Here is a 12,054-nt window from a genome sequence, read left to right on the forward strand (position 1 = left end):
GGAGTCTGCCTTTCATTTATTTTAAAGGAAAATTATAATGATATAAATAATTGTTCATTGAATTTGTGCATTTATTATGTGTGAGGCACTCTGTTTTTTAAATACTTTATGTGTGTACGATGCCACATTTGATCCTGACAACAACTGCTTGAGGGAGGATATTTTATTATCTCTTCTCTAAGGATAAGGAAACTATAGAAACTTATTTAGCAAGCGGTACAGTGATATTACTAGAGACAAATGAGACACAAACCAAATTTTCCTATTTCATAAATGAGAAGAGCTGAAAGAAGTTGAGGAAAGAGCTGACTTTTCAGCCATGAGATTCAGTGTTGTGATTAGATAATCGCTAATGTCTGATGTTCCAATACTCACTTAACCTCTCCTCTTACCACCCACTCAGTGCTTGGGAGCATTAAGGGAGAGAATACAGCGTGATATAGCACTAAGTTCTAACATCATTATCTTTTTGTGAACTAGACTGTGACATCATATTTGGTGTACAAACACATTCCTATGAGTAGGTAGAGAAAGGGAAGGGCAAGTAGTCTTGAATTACTTTATACCTCCACTGAGCTAAGATGTCACACTTTACAGGAAGTAGAAGGAAAATAAAGCCTAAAGACATCCATAAAGGATCATAGACAAGTATTTTAATAAAAGTCATGTGTTTTTTTTTTTTAATACCAAAAATGAGTATTGGGGAGACAAGTTGACAAATTGAACAAGGGAGTTAGATCTCAGGCATTTGAAGGGACTTAATCAGTAGTACAGTAACATGACTCCACCTACCACTTTTTTTTTTTTAACTGAAGAATTGGTTTCTACAAAGTGTATGTTTCATGTGCTGATTTAGGCAAAGTATTTGTGTTTCTTTTTTTAATTTTTTTTAATGTTTTTATTTTTGAAGGAGAGAGAGAGAGAGAGCATGAGTGGGAAGGAGCAGAGAGAGAGGGAGACACAGAAACCGAATCAGGCTTCAGGCTCTGAGCTGTCAGCACAGAGCTCAATGTAGGGCTCAAACTCACGAACCGTGAGATCATGACATGAGCTGAAGCCGGACGCTCAACTGGCTGGGCCACCCAGGCGCCCCGAATTATTTGTGTTTCTTTATAGTTACCACTAGAACACATTCATGTAATATTTATGCATCCCATTGGTCCTGAATTGCAAAGATGTGAGGTCTAGATGAATATGATCATGACTGCATAGCACCGTCTAGTTAGATTTACTAATGAGAAAAATGAAGGTGTTTCTTCTAATAAAGTGAATTCTCAATCCATCTAAATTCAGTCTCCTAAGTGATGTTTCATTCTCCTAGGAAGAGTACTTGGTGTGGTCCATGTGAGAGGAGCAATCCTTTCTAGGAAGGAAAAGAAAGAAAAATGCAAAATTTCCATTCTCCAAAACTGAGTTGACCTTAGACAATTGATATTTCTTCACTTGTAATGCCAGATTAGTAGCAGAGGAAAACATGGTGCCACAGAAAGACGTTTATATGATTTAGTGTGCTCCAAAATGTCTTTTGTCCACAAATCCCCCATAACACCATCAAGTTATGCCATTGGACATTTATTAAATATAAACGTCCTATGTCTGAGATAGAATGTGCTAAACATGTGGCAAGCAACATTCATGCCACCGTAGTGAAGATTGACTTCTCTCTGGGGATGACACAGTCATGGGATAGTGGGGAAAGAGAGGCATTGTTGGCATAAGGTGCTGGTAATGAGAAAGAAATTGCCGTATTCAAAAACTCAGAAAGTCCTGCAACTTTGTTGAGAAGAAGTGATTGCTAAGAGGGAATAGAGCTATGTTAAAAATGGTACCCATCCACTCTATGCCTTTGTTAAGTGTAGGTTCTGTATAATGTATGTATAAGCAACAAATTAACCACTTAATTCAGGCTGTGTGTGTTGTAGTAAGTAAAGGTAAAGTCCAGACCCCAAAATCCTTTTCTGGCAATAACCTCTGCTGAAATTATTTAGACAAATGTGCCTACTACACTTTAGATACCATTTATGTTATCCAGCAAGGAAAATTATTAAAATGGACATCTTTTGCTTATATATATGAGCAGAACTCATGTACAATAATGGCCTGTTTCCATCCAGGATAACTATTCCTTTGTGCACCACAGTATTGAACAGGTTTTGGCTTTACTGGGTCAGATTTTCCTCCTTTGTGCTCATATCTCAAACTGCTTATTTCTATCATAGCCCTATTCAGTACTATCATACATTTTTTTTTTAATTTTTTTTTCAACGTTTATTTATTTTTGGGACAGAGAGAGACAGAGCGTGAATGGGGGAGGGGCAGAGAGAGAGGGAGACACAGAATCCGAAACAGGCTCCAGGCTCTGAGCCATCAGCCCAGAGCCCGACGCGGGGCTCGAACTTATGGACCGCGAGATCGTGACCTGGCTGAAGTCGGACGCCCAACCGACTGCGCCACCCAGGCGCCCCAGTACTATCATACATTTAAAAAAAAAAGACAATAACACAGGACAAGGCAGATCAATAGTCCACTTATGAATTGTTACAAAACTTCAGGGGCAGTAGAGATTTGAGCAAATATGGTACCAAGGAACTTCATGGAAGAGCCAGATGAACTAAACATTGAAGGATGGATAGAGAATGGAGCAGGGTATACAGACCACATTGCATGACTAATATGATTAAATGCATGTGGTGGGAGAAGAAAAAAGTATCTAAAACTCCCCTTTCCTAGGGTCGTTTCTTGATGAATGTCCCCAAAGCATTTTTTAAAGTCTCTCTTTTTTTTAAACCTGACATATTAGAGAACAGATCAAAGCAGAGGAAAAGACAAAACAATATGCATGATGAGTCATCTGGGCACCTGTGTTGCTAAGGCAACCGCTTTAGACACAGAAGGAGGGAAGGGAATGTAACTTAACAGCAAATAATTGAATCATATCTACCTCTCATAAAAATGTGTTAGCTTGAGCTGTTGTATCCAATAAATGCCTACCATCTTATGAATGTCTTCACAATTGTATTGTGAATTCAACTTTAACAAAGCACAATTAATTTTATGCTAGCAACCAACAATTTGGTTTTCTTAATATATTCATATTGGTAATGAATTCTTATAGAGCACCTTTCATTTTCTTTACTAGATAGATATCTTTATACAAGGCATGAATATTCCATGCAGATCCCTTTTTCCAATACCTGTTGAAATTAAAAGAAGGAGTATACTCTCAAAAACAGTTTTACCAGCCTGGTCATTCACATATCTAACCATGGTGATTAAACCCATATTTAGTACTTTCCCCAAAGATCTGTAAATGCTGGTATAAGTTCCATAAACTGAAATACATTGCTGTAAGGTTAAGAGAATATCATTGTTAACGATGCCCCTTAGTGCACTTATAATTTCCTTCTATGAGTTATTGGCTGAGGGACATTCCCAAGCCATATGGATATATATTCTCTAGTCATTATGGAAATTCCAATGTGAGCACTGGTATTCTCAGTTTTTACTATTGTCTGTGTGGAAAGCACAGGATGTCCTCAGTTTGCCTCTTTTAAAAAAAAATCACCTTCAGAGAGGACCAATGTGGCATGCAAAATGAACTTCCTTCAAAGCCAACATTTCTTGGAAATGGTTCTGTACTATATTCAGGTTTATTTTCCATTTAGCCTGGACCATTAGGTCTTTTAAGTTGCCATCATTCAAGACGTTTTTACAACTTTGGTGTCGCATGACTGCTCCTGGAAAATTTTTGGTCCCACTTTAACACCTTAACATGCAAATCCCCATCATCAGGATCTCCAAGCAATAAGTAGAATCAGCTTATGAATCTAGAAAAGAGAAAGACTCCACAGGGTTTTATCACAGATCAAGGTGCTTGCGCTCTAAGGAATAGGTTGGATGGAGTATTGCAAACACATTCCTATTTAAGAATCCCATCAAATGAATCCTGCTACGTGCTGATGCTTAAACCCTGAATCCTCCATTAACCTGCCAAGGGAATACCCATCCCACAGTACAGCCTTTCTTGTCCGAGCATCTCCTCGGTTTAATTCAGTACCATCCGTTCAGGCACTGCATCATAACTTTATTGATAACCTATTATATGTTGCAAAATTGAGAGTCATTTTCTTTAGAGAATGATTCTTTTCATTTTGACATGCCTGATACTAAAATCTCGTCCTAAGAAAGTTTAGGAATATGAGCATTTTGCAGGATATATACCAACTAGTAAATGAAATTATATATATATATATATATATATATGAAAAATGTATATATATTTACAATTTCTGTGTGTATACCTCATATAATAACTGGAAAAATTAGGTGAATATTCAAGTCTATAGAGCTAGAATGTGGGGAAGATGGGGCTTGAAACCAGGAAAGTTATTTACAACTATACAGAGAGACCCTCAATAGCTATATTATGAACTTTTGCGGAATCTCATATAACTCTAAAATTTTGAAAACATCTTTGACATTTCTATACAATTTACTGCCATCTTCAATCAGTTAACCAATTTCTATTTATAGTATTATAGTCATCATTCACTAAAGGTCTAGGTACTGGGTATTATAATATGGACTTTATTGTCATATTTGATAATTAACAAAAGGCCTCTGATGGGTCATATTATATATATTTTATGTATAGGATCTGAGGCTTTGCATAGTTGAGATTTCTTCTTTTTTTTTTTTTTATTTATTTTTGTGACAGAGAGAGACAGAGCATGAACGGGGGAGGGGCAGAGAGAGAGGGAGACACAGAATCGGAAACAGGCTCCAGGCTCTGAGCCATCAGCCCAGAGCCTGACGCGGGGCTCGAACTCACGGACCGCGAGATCGTGACCTGGTTGAAGTCGGACGCTTAACCGACTGCGCCACCCAGGCGCCCCAGTTGATATTTCTTCTTGAGGCTATATTGTCAGTATGTCAGGCCATTTCATCAGATCCTCAGTAAACTGAGAATCAGAGACATCAGCCAAAGCTTGTCGATTTCTGAAGTCTGAGTTTATCTTATTTTGCCACACTGCCTTGAAATCTAATCCTTTCACTATCCTATTCTTTTCATCCTTCTCTGGTTCTTTCAAGCCTTTGTCTCTTCTCATTTTCTGTGTAATTATTACTGTCTTTTGCAAGAACTCTGTGTATCCAGTGACTTCCTATCCCAGATCTATCTGTTCACTATTGTGGATACAAAATCCTTGGAAGCATAGGTCAGCATTATTGCCCACTTCCCTGATCAAAATCTTTTAAATGATGGGTTCATTGATGTTTGATGAATAAAATCTGAAATGTTTATCTTGACATCAAACACAAATCCCAAAGTTAATTCCAAATACTGTCTTCTACAAACTCTATTTCACCTTCAAATTCTACTAATGAAAAGTCAAATCCAGTGTATAACCTGTACATCTCCTGTACATTCTAATATCATATTTTCTTTTTCTGACTTTCTTCCAAATCTGCTTAATAACAAACCAAACATGCTTAAAACCACAGTTTTAATGTGTCCTTTCTCATCTCATTGAAAATGGCAATTCTTTACCCTCTCAATGCCCATAACCCTTGTTCTATTCCTGTTATGAAATTCATTACCATTTACTTTGCAGCATTTGTACATGTATTATCTCGTAATTAGCCTAATGGAGTTTTGAATGACTAAGACCTTTGACGCTCTTGTCTGTGCTTCCATCTCTGAATCTGCCCCGTCCTACAGTTGACTTGCCTGTCCTCCCATCTCCAAATCTAGTACACTTGACTTTGCTTGCCTCATCCAGTTCCACCAGTTCTGTGTATCGATTGCTAAGACTTAGGACCTCTAATATACTCTAGAGTGGCCAATCATCCTGGCTTGCCTGAGACTGTCTCAGTTTTCCTGGGATTGTCCTGCTTTTAGCACTGTGTAACGTATATCTGGAAAAATCTTCTCAGTCCCAGGTAAACAAGGATGGTTTATCATCTACTTACCCTCTGATAATTATGCCCCTTTTCTATTTGGCTTTTAATCAGCAGACAGCTTGCCAAGCTCCATCTGATTAATTGCCTGTATCTTTTCTAGAATAATCATAGTGTTCTATTCTCCAACCTCTGCCAATATGAGCTCCTGGGATTTCCCTAGAACCTGGCCAGTTTTTCTCTTCTACAATAATATCCTTGCCTCATGTCTTTTTCTCTATTCTCAGCGCTTACACTTTTACTTTGTTGTGTGTGTTGTTGTTGCATTGGTTTTTTTTCACCCCAATGTTGTAATACTCTAATTAGGATGTTGTTTCTGGTATTGTGTGGATCATAAGATCTGTTAATTATAGACATAGTAGTCTGTAGTCTAATTCTTATTTCCAGAGTTTAGAGTACCAACTCTAATTTGTCTCATTTCTTCCAATTTTCTTTTGCTTGAGCAAGGCTAACATATTTGGGACTTGACTCAAAGAACAAACTTTTGATAGGTTGGTCACTATGAATTTTAGATTTGTCACTGTAAATGTTAAATCTGTTCAACTGTTAAATGCTCATTTTTATAATGTTATTAGTAATAATTTCCTATTGCCTTCTTTGAAAGAATTAAACAAGGTGGGGAAAAACATATATTCTAATGCCCAATATGTTATAAATGTTCAATGAATCATAATTTATTGTTAGAAAAAACATGAAGCATTAGGCATGTGTTAACAAAAAGAGGAGATGCCTGGTTTTTCAGTGGCACCACCTTCACTGCACACACCTTCAGGGGCCTTCAAACACTGGGCTGCAGACCACAAAGGAGTCACACTGAAGATAATAAAAGTAAAGGGAGAATATTCCAGGGATCCCACCTTATTGGTTAGGATAAACTAATCCCACTTATATTCTGGTGGTAATTTTTTTTTCACCTCAATCCTTGTTGCTAATTTCACAGAATATACTCTGGTGAGGTTCATCCTGAAATGTAGTGTAAAGTAACAAAAACAAAATATCTGAATCTGAATCTAAAAACATCTCACACAGGGCCAGGTCTAGGGTAAGGCAAGTCAGATATTTATGTTAGGCATACAATTTAAGGAGGTTCCAAAAGACTCAGTCATCAAGAGAATAATACTTATTAGAACATTTTTCAAATCAAAATTATTGCAAAAATGAACAATAAGTGAGATATTACAATGGAGATATGATCAGTATTATTGATTTTTTTTCTTTTGCCCAAAGCTCCAATATGTTTTCTCACACCACTGATCTGCCAATACAAACACAAAAAATATAAAAGAATCTAGATTCATGAGAATACATTCAGAAGTTATTCTATTAGGTACAAGGATAAAAATTATTTGGAAAGTATTTCCATGGTGTATTCAGTTCAGAATTCTATAGATTTGGTTTTTAGGGGCAAAATTAATAGGAATATTTTGGGGCCTTGTGGTGATTGTCTCAGAATTAGATAAAACAAGCTGTCTGCACTAAGGGGAACAAGGAAGGATTCAAATGTTTGTCATGGATCTATTATGAGTACATAGTTGTGCACGTATGATCTTACTTAATCCTCACAACAACTGATCACTGTTTTTAGACCTTAGGAAACTGATGTTCATGAAGCAAACAGCTTTCCCAAATGGTTAATTGTCTGGACTTACTAAGATTTGTCTAACTTCTAACCAAGTGACATCTTCTCTCTTACCTTTTATTTAGATTGTTCATGCCTTCAAGTAAAGTGAAATTGAAAATGTCTAACTAGGCCAGCAGTCCTCTCCTGCCTTTCTCTCTCTTTCTTCCTTCCTTCCTTCCTTCCTTTCTTTATTTTTCTCTTTTTCTCTTTCTCTCTCATTCTAACTGGCTTGCAGTACTTGTCAAATGCCACTGTCTCTTCCAGTATGTCTTCTCCACCACCTTCTATCTTCTAACTTGATTCTGTCAGATGCTCCATTAAGCATATATTTTAAAATTCTGGAACATGAAATCAGAAATGAACAGTGCTAATTACCTGCTACTAACTAGCCTGTCTTCCTTTTCAAAAGAGGAATGAATTAGATCATGATTCCTAAAAAAAAAAAAAAAAAAAAAAAAAGAAAAAAATCCATTCCAGAATTGTTGATATGTCTTAAGATAAAAAGAGCGGGCTTACTAGTGGGCCACTGAAATACTTTCAAATCAAGTTTGCCTTCCTTAATTAATTTTAAACGGTTGAGCAATTTAGAATGTGAATTTCATCAGAGGAGGAGAGTATGGGGCCCAGTAGTGCAAGGAAGGCAAGTCTGCAGTGGGTATTGGGTTGATGGGGCTGGATTTATCAAGTTTGATCAGTCATAGAGGAAGTTTGTGGTGTTTTTTTATGATTGAAATATTGATTTTATTGTGAAATTTTATCCCTTAATCATAGGGGAAAATCGGGAAAGGAAGCAGCAAACAACTACACAAAATACGCATGTTTCTCACTGACTTAGGGTCTCCTCTGACAGCAAACCTCTTCATGGACATAGTGGTAAAATAAAAAGTCTTGGCCTCCATTCCCCAGGGAGACATCCCGTGCTTTTGTGGACAGATCCACTTCCTGAAAGAATCCAGATTCCCCTTTTAGGGAGCCCTACCAAGAGGTAACAGATGTCCACCACTGGGGATTCTGTGACGTGTGGTGCCTTTGCATAGTTACCTTTGAGATCACAAGATGATTCAGGAATGAAAAAGGTACCCAGACCACACCTCCCTGATCTATATTTAAATAGTTTCTTAGAATTTGTTTTGTATTTCTTGCTAAATATCCCTCCACATTTCTTACATAACTCTTGACAGGCAAGATATTTGTTTGATACTAATTCATTGACCTTCTCCCTTTGTATCTGATGCAGTGGTGTAGAAGACACTCCATAAATTTGGTTGAGGGAATAAATGATTTAATGAATCAATCATTCATTCAGTATTTATATGATTGTTCCATGGTCATTTATTTGGATATGGAAAAATTAAATTTCATCTTATCGTAGAACTCTATATGGGTACTTGCACTCTTTTAATATATCCTAGCCAGTAGGGCTCAATGTCTGTGTTTCCAAATGAATATTTACTTCGTCACTGGGATGAATCTCACCATGGCCAGGAATTGTCAGCAGGTTTGCCAAGTGACCTCAACTAGCTATAAGGATCTGCTCTTGGAACTCTGCCACAATGCAGTGATGACATAACTACTTTCAGAGAAATGACCTATCATATGAAGTGAACAAAAGATTTCAGGATGCCACGATGTCATTTTGCAAATTATATTCCATAGTGCTCCAGATATATTCCCTCTAAATGTCTGAGAGGGTTGAAGTTGTTTTTGGTGAATGACAGATTGTTGCTTTTGGACAATTTACTCAACAGTGATAACATTGAAATGGAGACAGTAGACAAGATGGAAAATAAATGATCCTTGAGTAAATGGCAATGATGGGAACCTTGGCTGTCTTTTGTAGGAGAGATTCTGTAAAAGCCATCTCAAAGAGCTTGAATATTATGGAAAAATCACTGGGAAGCCTTCTCCAAAAGAAGTGACCAAGAACAATATACTTCTCATACATTTTCATGTTTCTCTCCTACCTCATAACGTTCTTTTAATTTAAAATACGTAGTAAAAACTTAAAAAGGAGATAATCCATTTAATTTGAATTTATTTATAAGCTGTAAAGTTTTTGATGTTTCTTTTCTACATGCTCCTGCACACAAACAAATGAACTATTTTGAGATTGGAGCTGGGCAAGGAACCATTAGAAACTCCCTTTCAGACATTTTACTAGTGGCACAATTAACTTCCACCACAATAAAGAAGCCATGACTATAATTTCTGCCCTGGATGAGATTCTTAAAACTTGGCTAATGATTTAATTACCTGTGACACTTACTCAAGTTCTCCTCTATTTATTTCTTGCAAAGTTGTTCACACTTCCCTGGAAGTATCTCACTATGGATGCTTCAAAACAAAATCTGTCAGTCAGTTAAGGAGAAAGAAACACAGATTATGTGTTCACATAGTTAAGACTTGTAAGGATGATACAGTGCAGGTGGAACAGTGAATACCCCTTTAGATATTCTAGCTATTATTAACTTTTTAAAAATGTTTCTGTGACTTCTGCTCATAAGTCTCTAAAGGAGGACATTTTGGATAAAAGTTTAATAATGAACTGCAAATGTTATTTTACTTTCTAGATCTTATTCAAAAAATTGTGTGTGTGTGTGCATTTGTGTGTCTTCACTTGTCCTAAATACTCACTTGTTTCTTGTTATCAATAAGACTTACTACTTGATTTGTCTAGAATCTGTATATTAAAATCAAAAATATTTTTCATCTTGTTAATCTTTTTGTGTTTCAGCACTGGGTCATTTTCTACATTTGTAGTATATTTATGAATCAGTTTTATAATTATAAATTATCTATAGATATTTCCAATATGAAGTAGTATATATGTATATAGATATATGTATATATGTATATGTATATATACATATATACGTATATAGATATACGTATATATGTATATATGTATATACATATATCTATATACATATATGTATATATCTATATACATATATGTATATAGATATATACATATATATAATATAAAATTTAACCAACTCCTAAATTCTATGGTGTGGTTTTGAGATCAGTATATTAACATCAGACATATGGAATCGAGAAATCCTTTGTGATGGTATATACACCATGCCTACCCCTGGACTGAGGGTCTCCACATTTAAAAATAATTTCATTTTTTGGGGCGCCTGGGTGGCTCAGTCAGTTGAGCGTCCGACTTCGGCTCAGGTCACGATCTCACGGTTCGTGAGTTCGAGCCCCGCGTCAGGCTGTGGGCTGATGGCTCAGAGCCTGGAGCCTGCTTCCGATTCTGTGTCTCCCTCTCTCTCTGCCCCTCCCCCATTCATGCTCTGTTTCTCTCTGTCTCAAAAATAAATAAAAAAACATTAAAAAATTTTTAAAAAAATTAAAAAAAAATAATTTCATTTTTTAACTTTAACACAAATATCCTAAGTTGCATGCAAAAAATTAGTCATTACATAAACCTCTCAGTTATAAAAAAATGTTAACTTAAATCAATGGCTAATTAATAAATATATTTTGCATTCACAATATGTAAGAATATGTTTTAGGTATTTAATTAATAAAATTATACTGGATTTTGCTTCCTTTAAGTTCTATAATGTCTTAGTTATAATATGAAGAAAAGTTGTTCTAACTTCAAAGCCTTGAATAACTATATTATGTCTTCTGAATTCCTCTGAAGAGCAAAGTTAGGAGCAGTGATTATTCTCCAAAACATAATTAATAATTGATTTTATATCGACAACCCTCCCCATAATTTCTCTTCACTGTTTTTCCACAAACTAAATTCAGGCATGTGTTCTGCCTTATTTCCCCCTCTCCTTTTCTGTCTACCACATTTTGCATGTGTTATTTTTCATCTGTTTCTTATGTAAGTCAGTTTAGGCAAGAAAGAAATGAGGTAGAGAGACTGAGAAAAGGGAATGATACTGTGAGTCACTAATTTTTCAAACCTCCCCCCAACACACACATACTCCATCCATGACACAACATATAGAGGTAATCACCAAGAACATTGTGATTCTTCATGACAGTAACTCAATACATGGTAGTAAACAGTACTGCTGCTGACTAAACTCAGTATTATTTAGAAATAATCATACAACAATTAGATACCTAAAATTACTCTGTCTGCTCTCTAAGTTATAACACAATTAATCAGATAAACAGAAAATACATTTATATACCTTCTCTATTTCTCTATCAATGGAGCCTTATACCATTTAGGGCACAATTTACCATATTCTGCGACCTGTGCCATGCATTCTAGAACTCTCCCTAAAAGTCCAGAACTCTTAGTGCTGTCAATCCATTGTCAAGACAGAATATATGCCTGTGATCTAGGCCAAGTCTACCGTTAGTACCTAAGGACACTCCTTCCTTCAGTAGTACTCACTTTTGCGTTCCATTCGCATAGCTCAGAGTACCTTATTCCAGAGAATTCTTCAAATCTATCTCCCTGAGTCAGGACACGAGGCCACAGACCCAACCTCATT

The 12,054-nt window shown here is 36.2% G+C and overlaps 1 long non-coding RNA gene across 1 annotated transcript; it reads right to left on the reverse strand.

The window, feature by feature from the left end:
* Positions 1–1,098: 1,098 nt before the first annotated feature.
* Positions 1,099–11,815, reverse strand: LOC147582417 (uncharacterized). Its single transcript, XR_015248711.1, has 3 exons — positions 11,746–11,815; positions 9,846–9,927; positions 1,099–1,363 (listed from the first exon to the last, which is right to left on the reverse strand). It is a non-coding gene; the product is annotated as an uncharacterized LOC147582417 (long non-coding RNA).
* Between the last annotated feature and the right edge of the window lie 239 nt (positions 11,816–12,054).

Source organism: Puma concolor, chromosome A3 (assembly GCF_028749965.1).
Source record: "Puma concolor isolate L17-30 chromosome A3, mPumCon1.1.hap2, whole genome shotgun sequence".
NCBI lineage: Eukaryota > Metazoa > Chordata > Mammalia > Carnivora > Felidae > Puma > Puma concolor.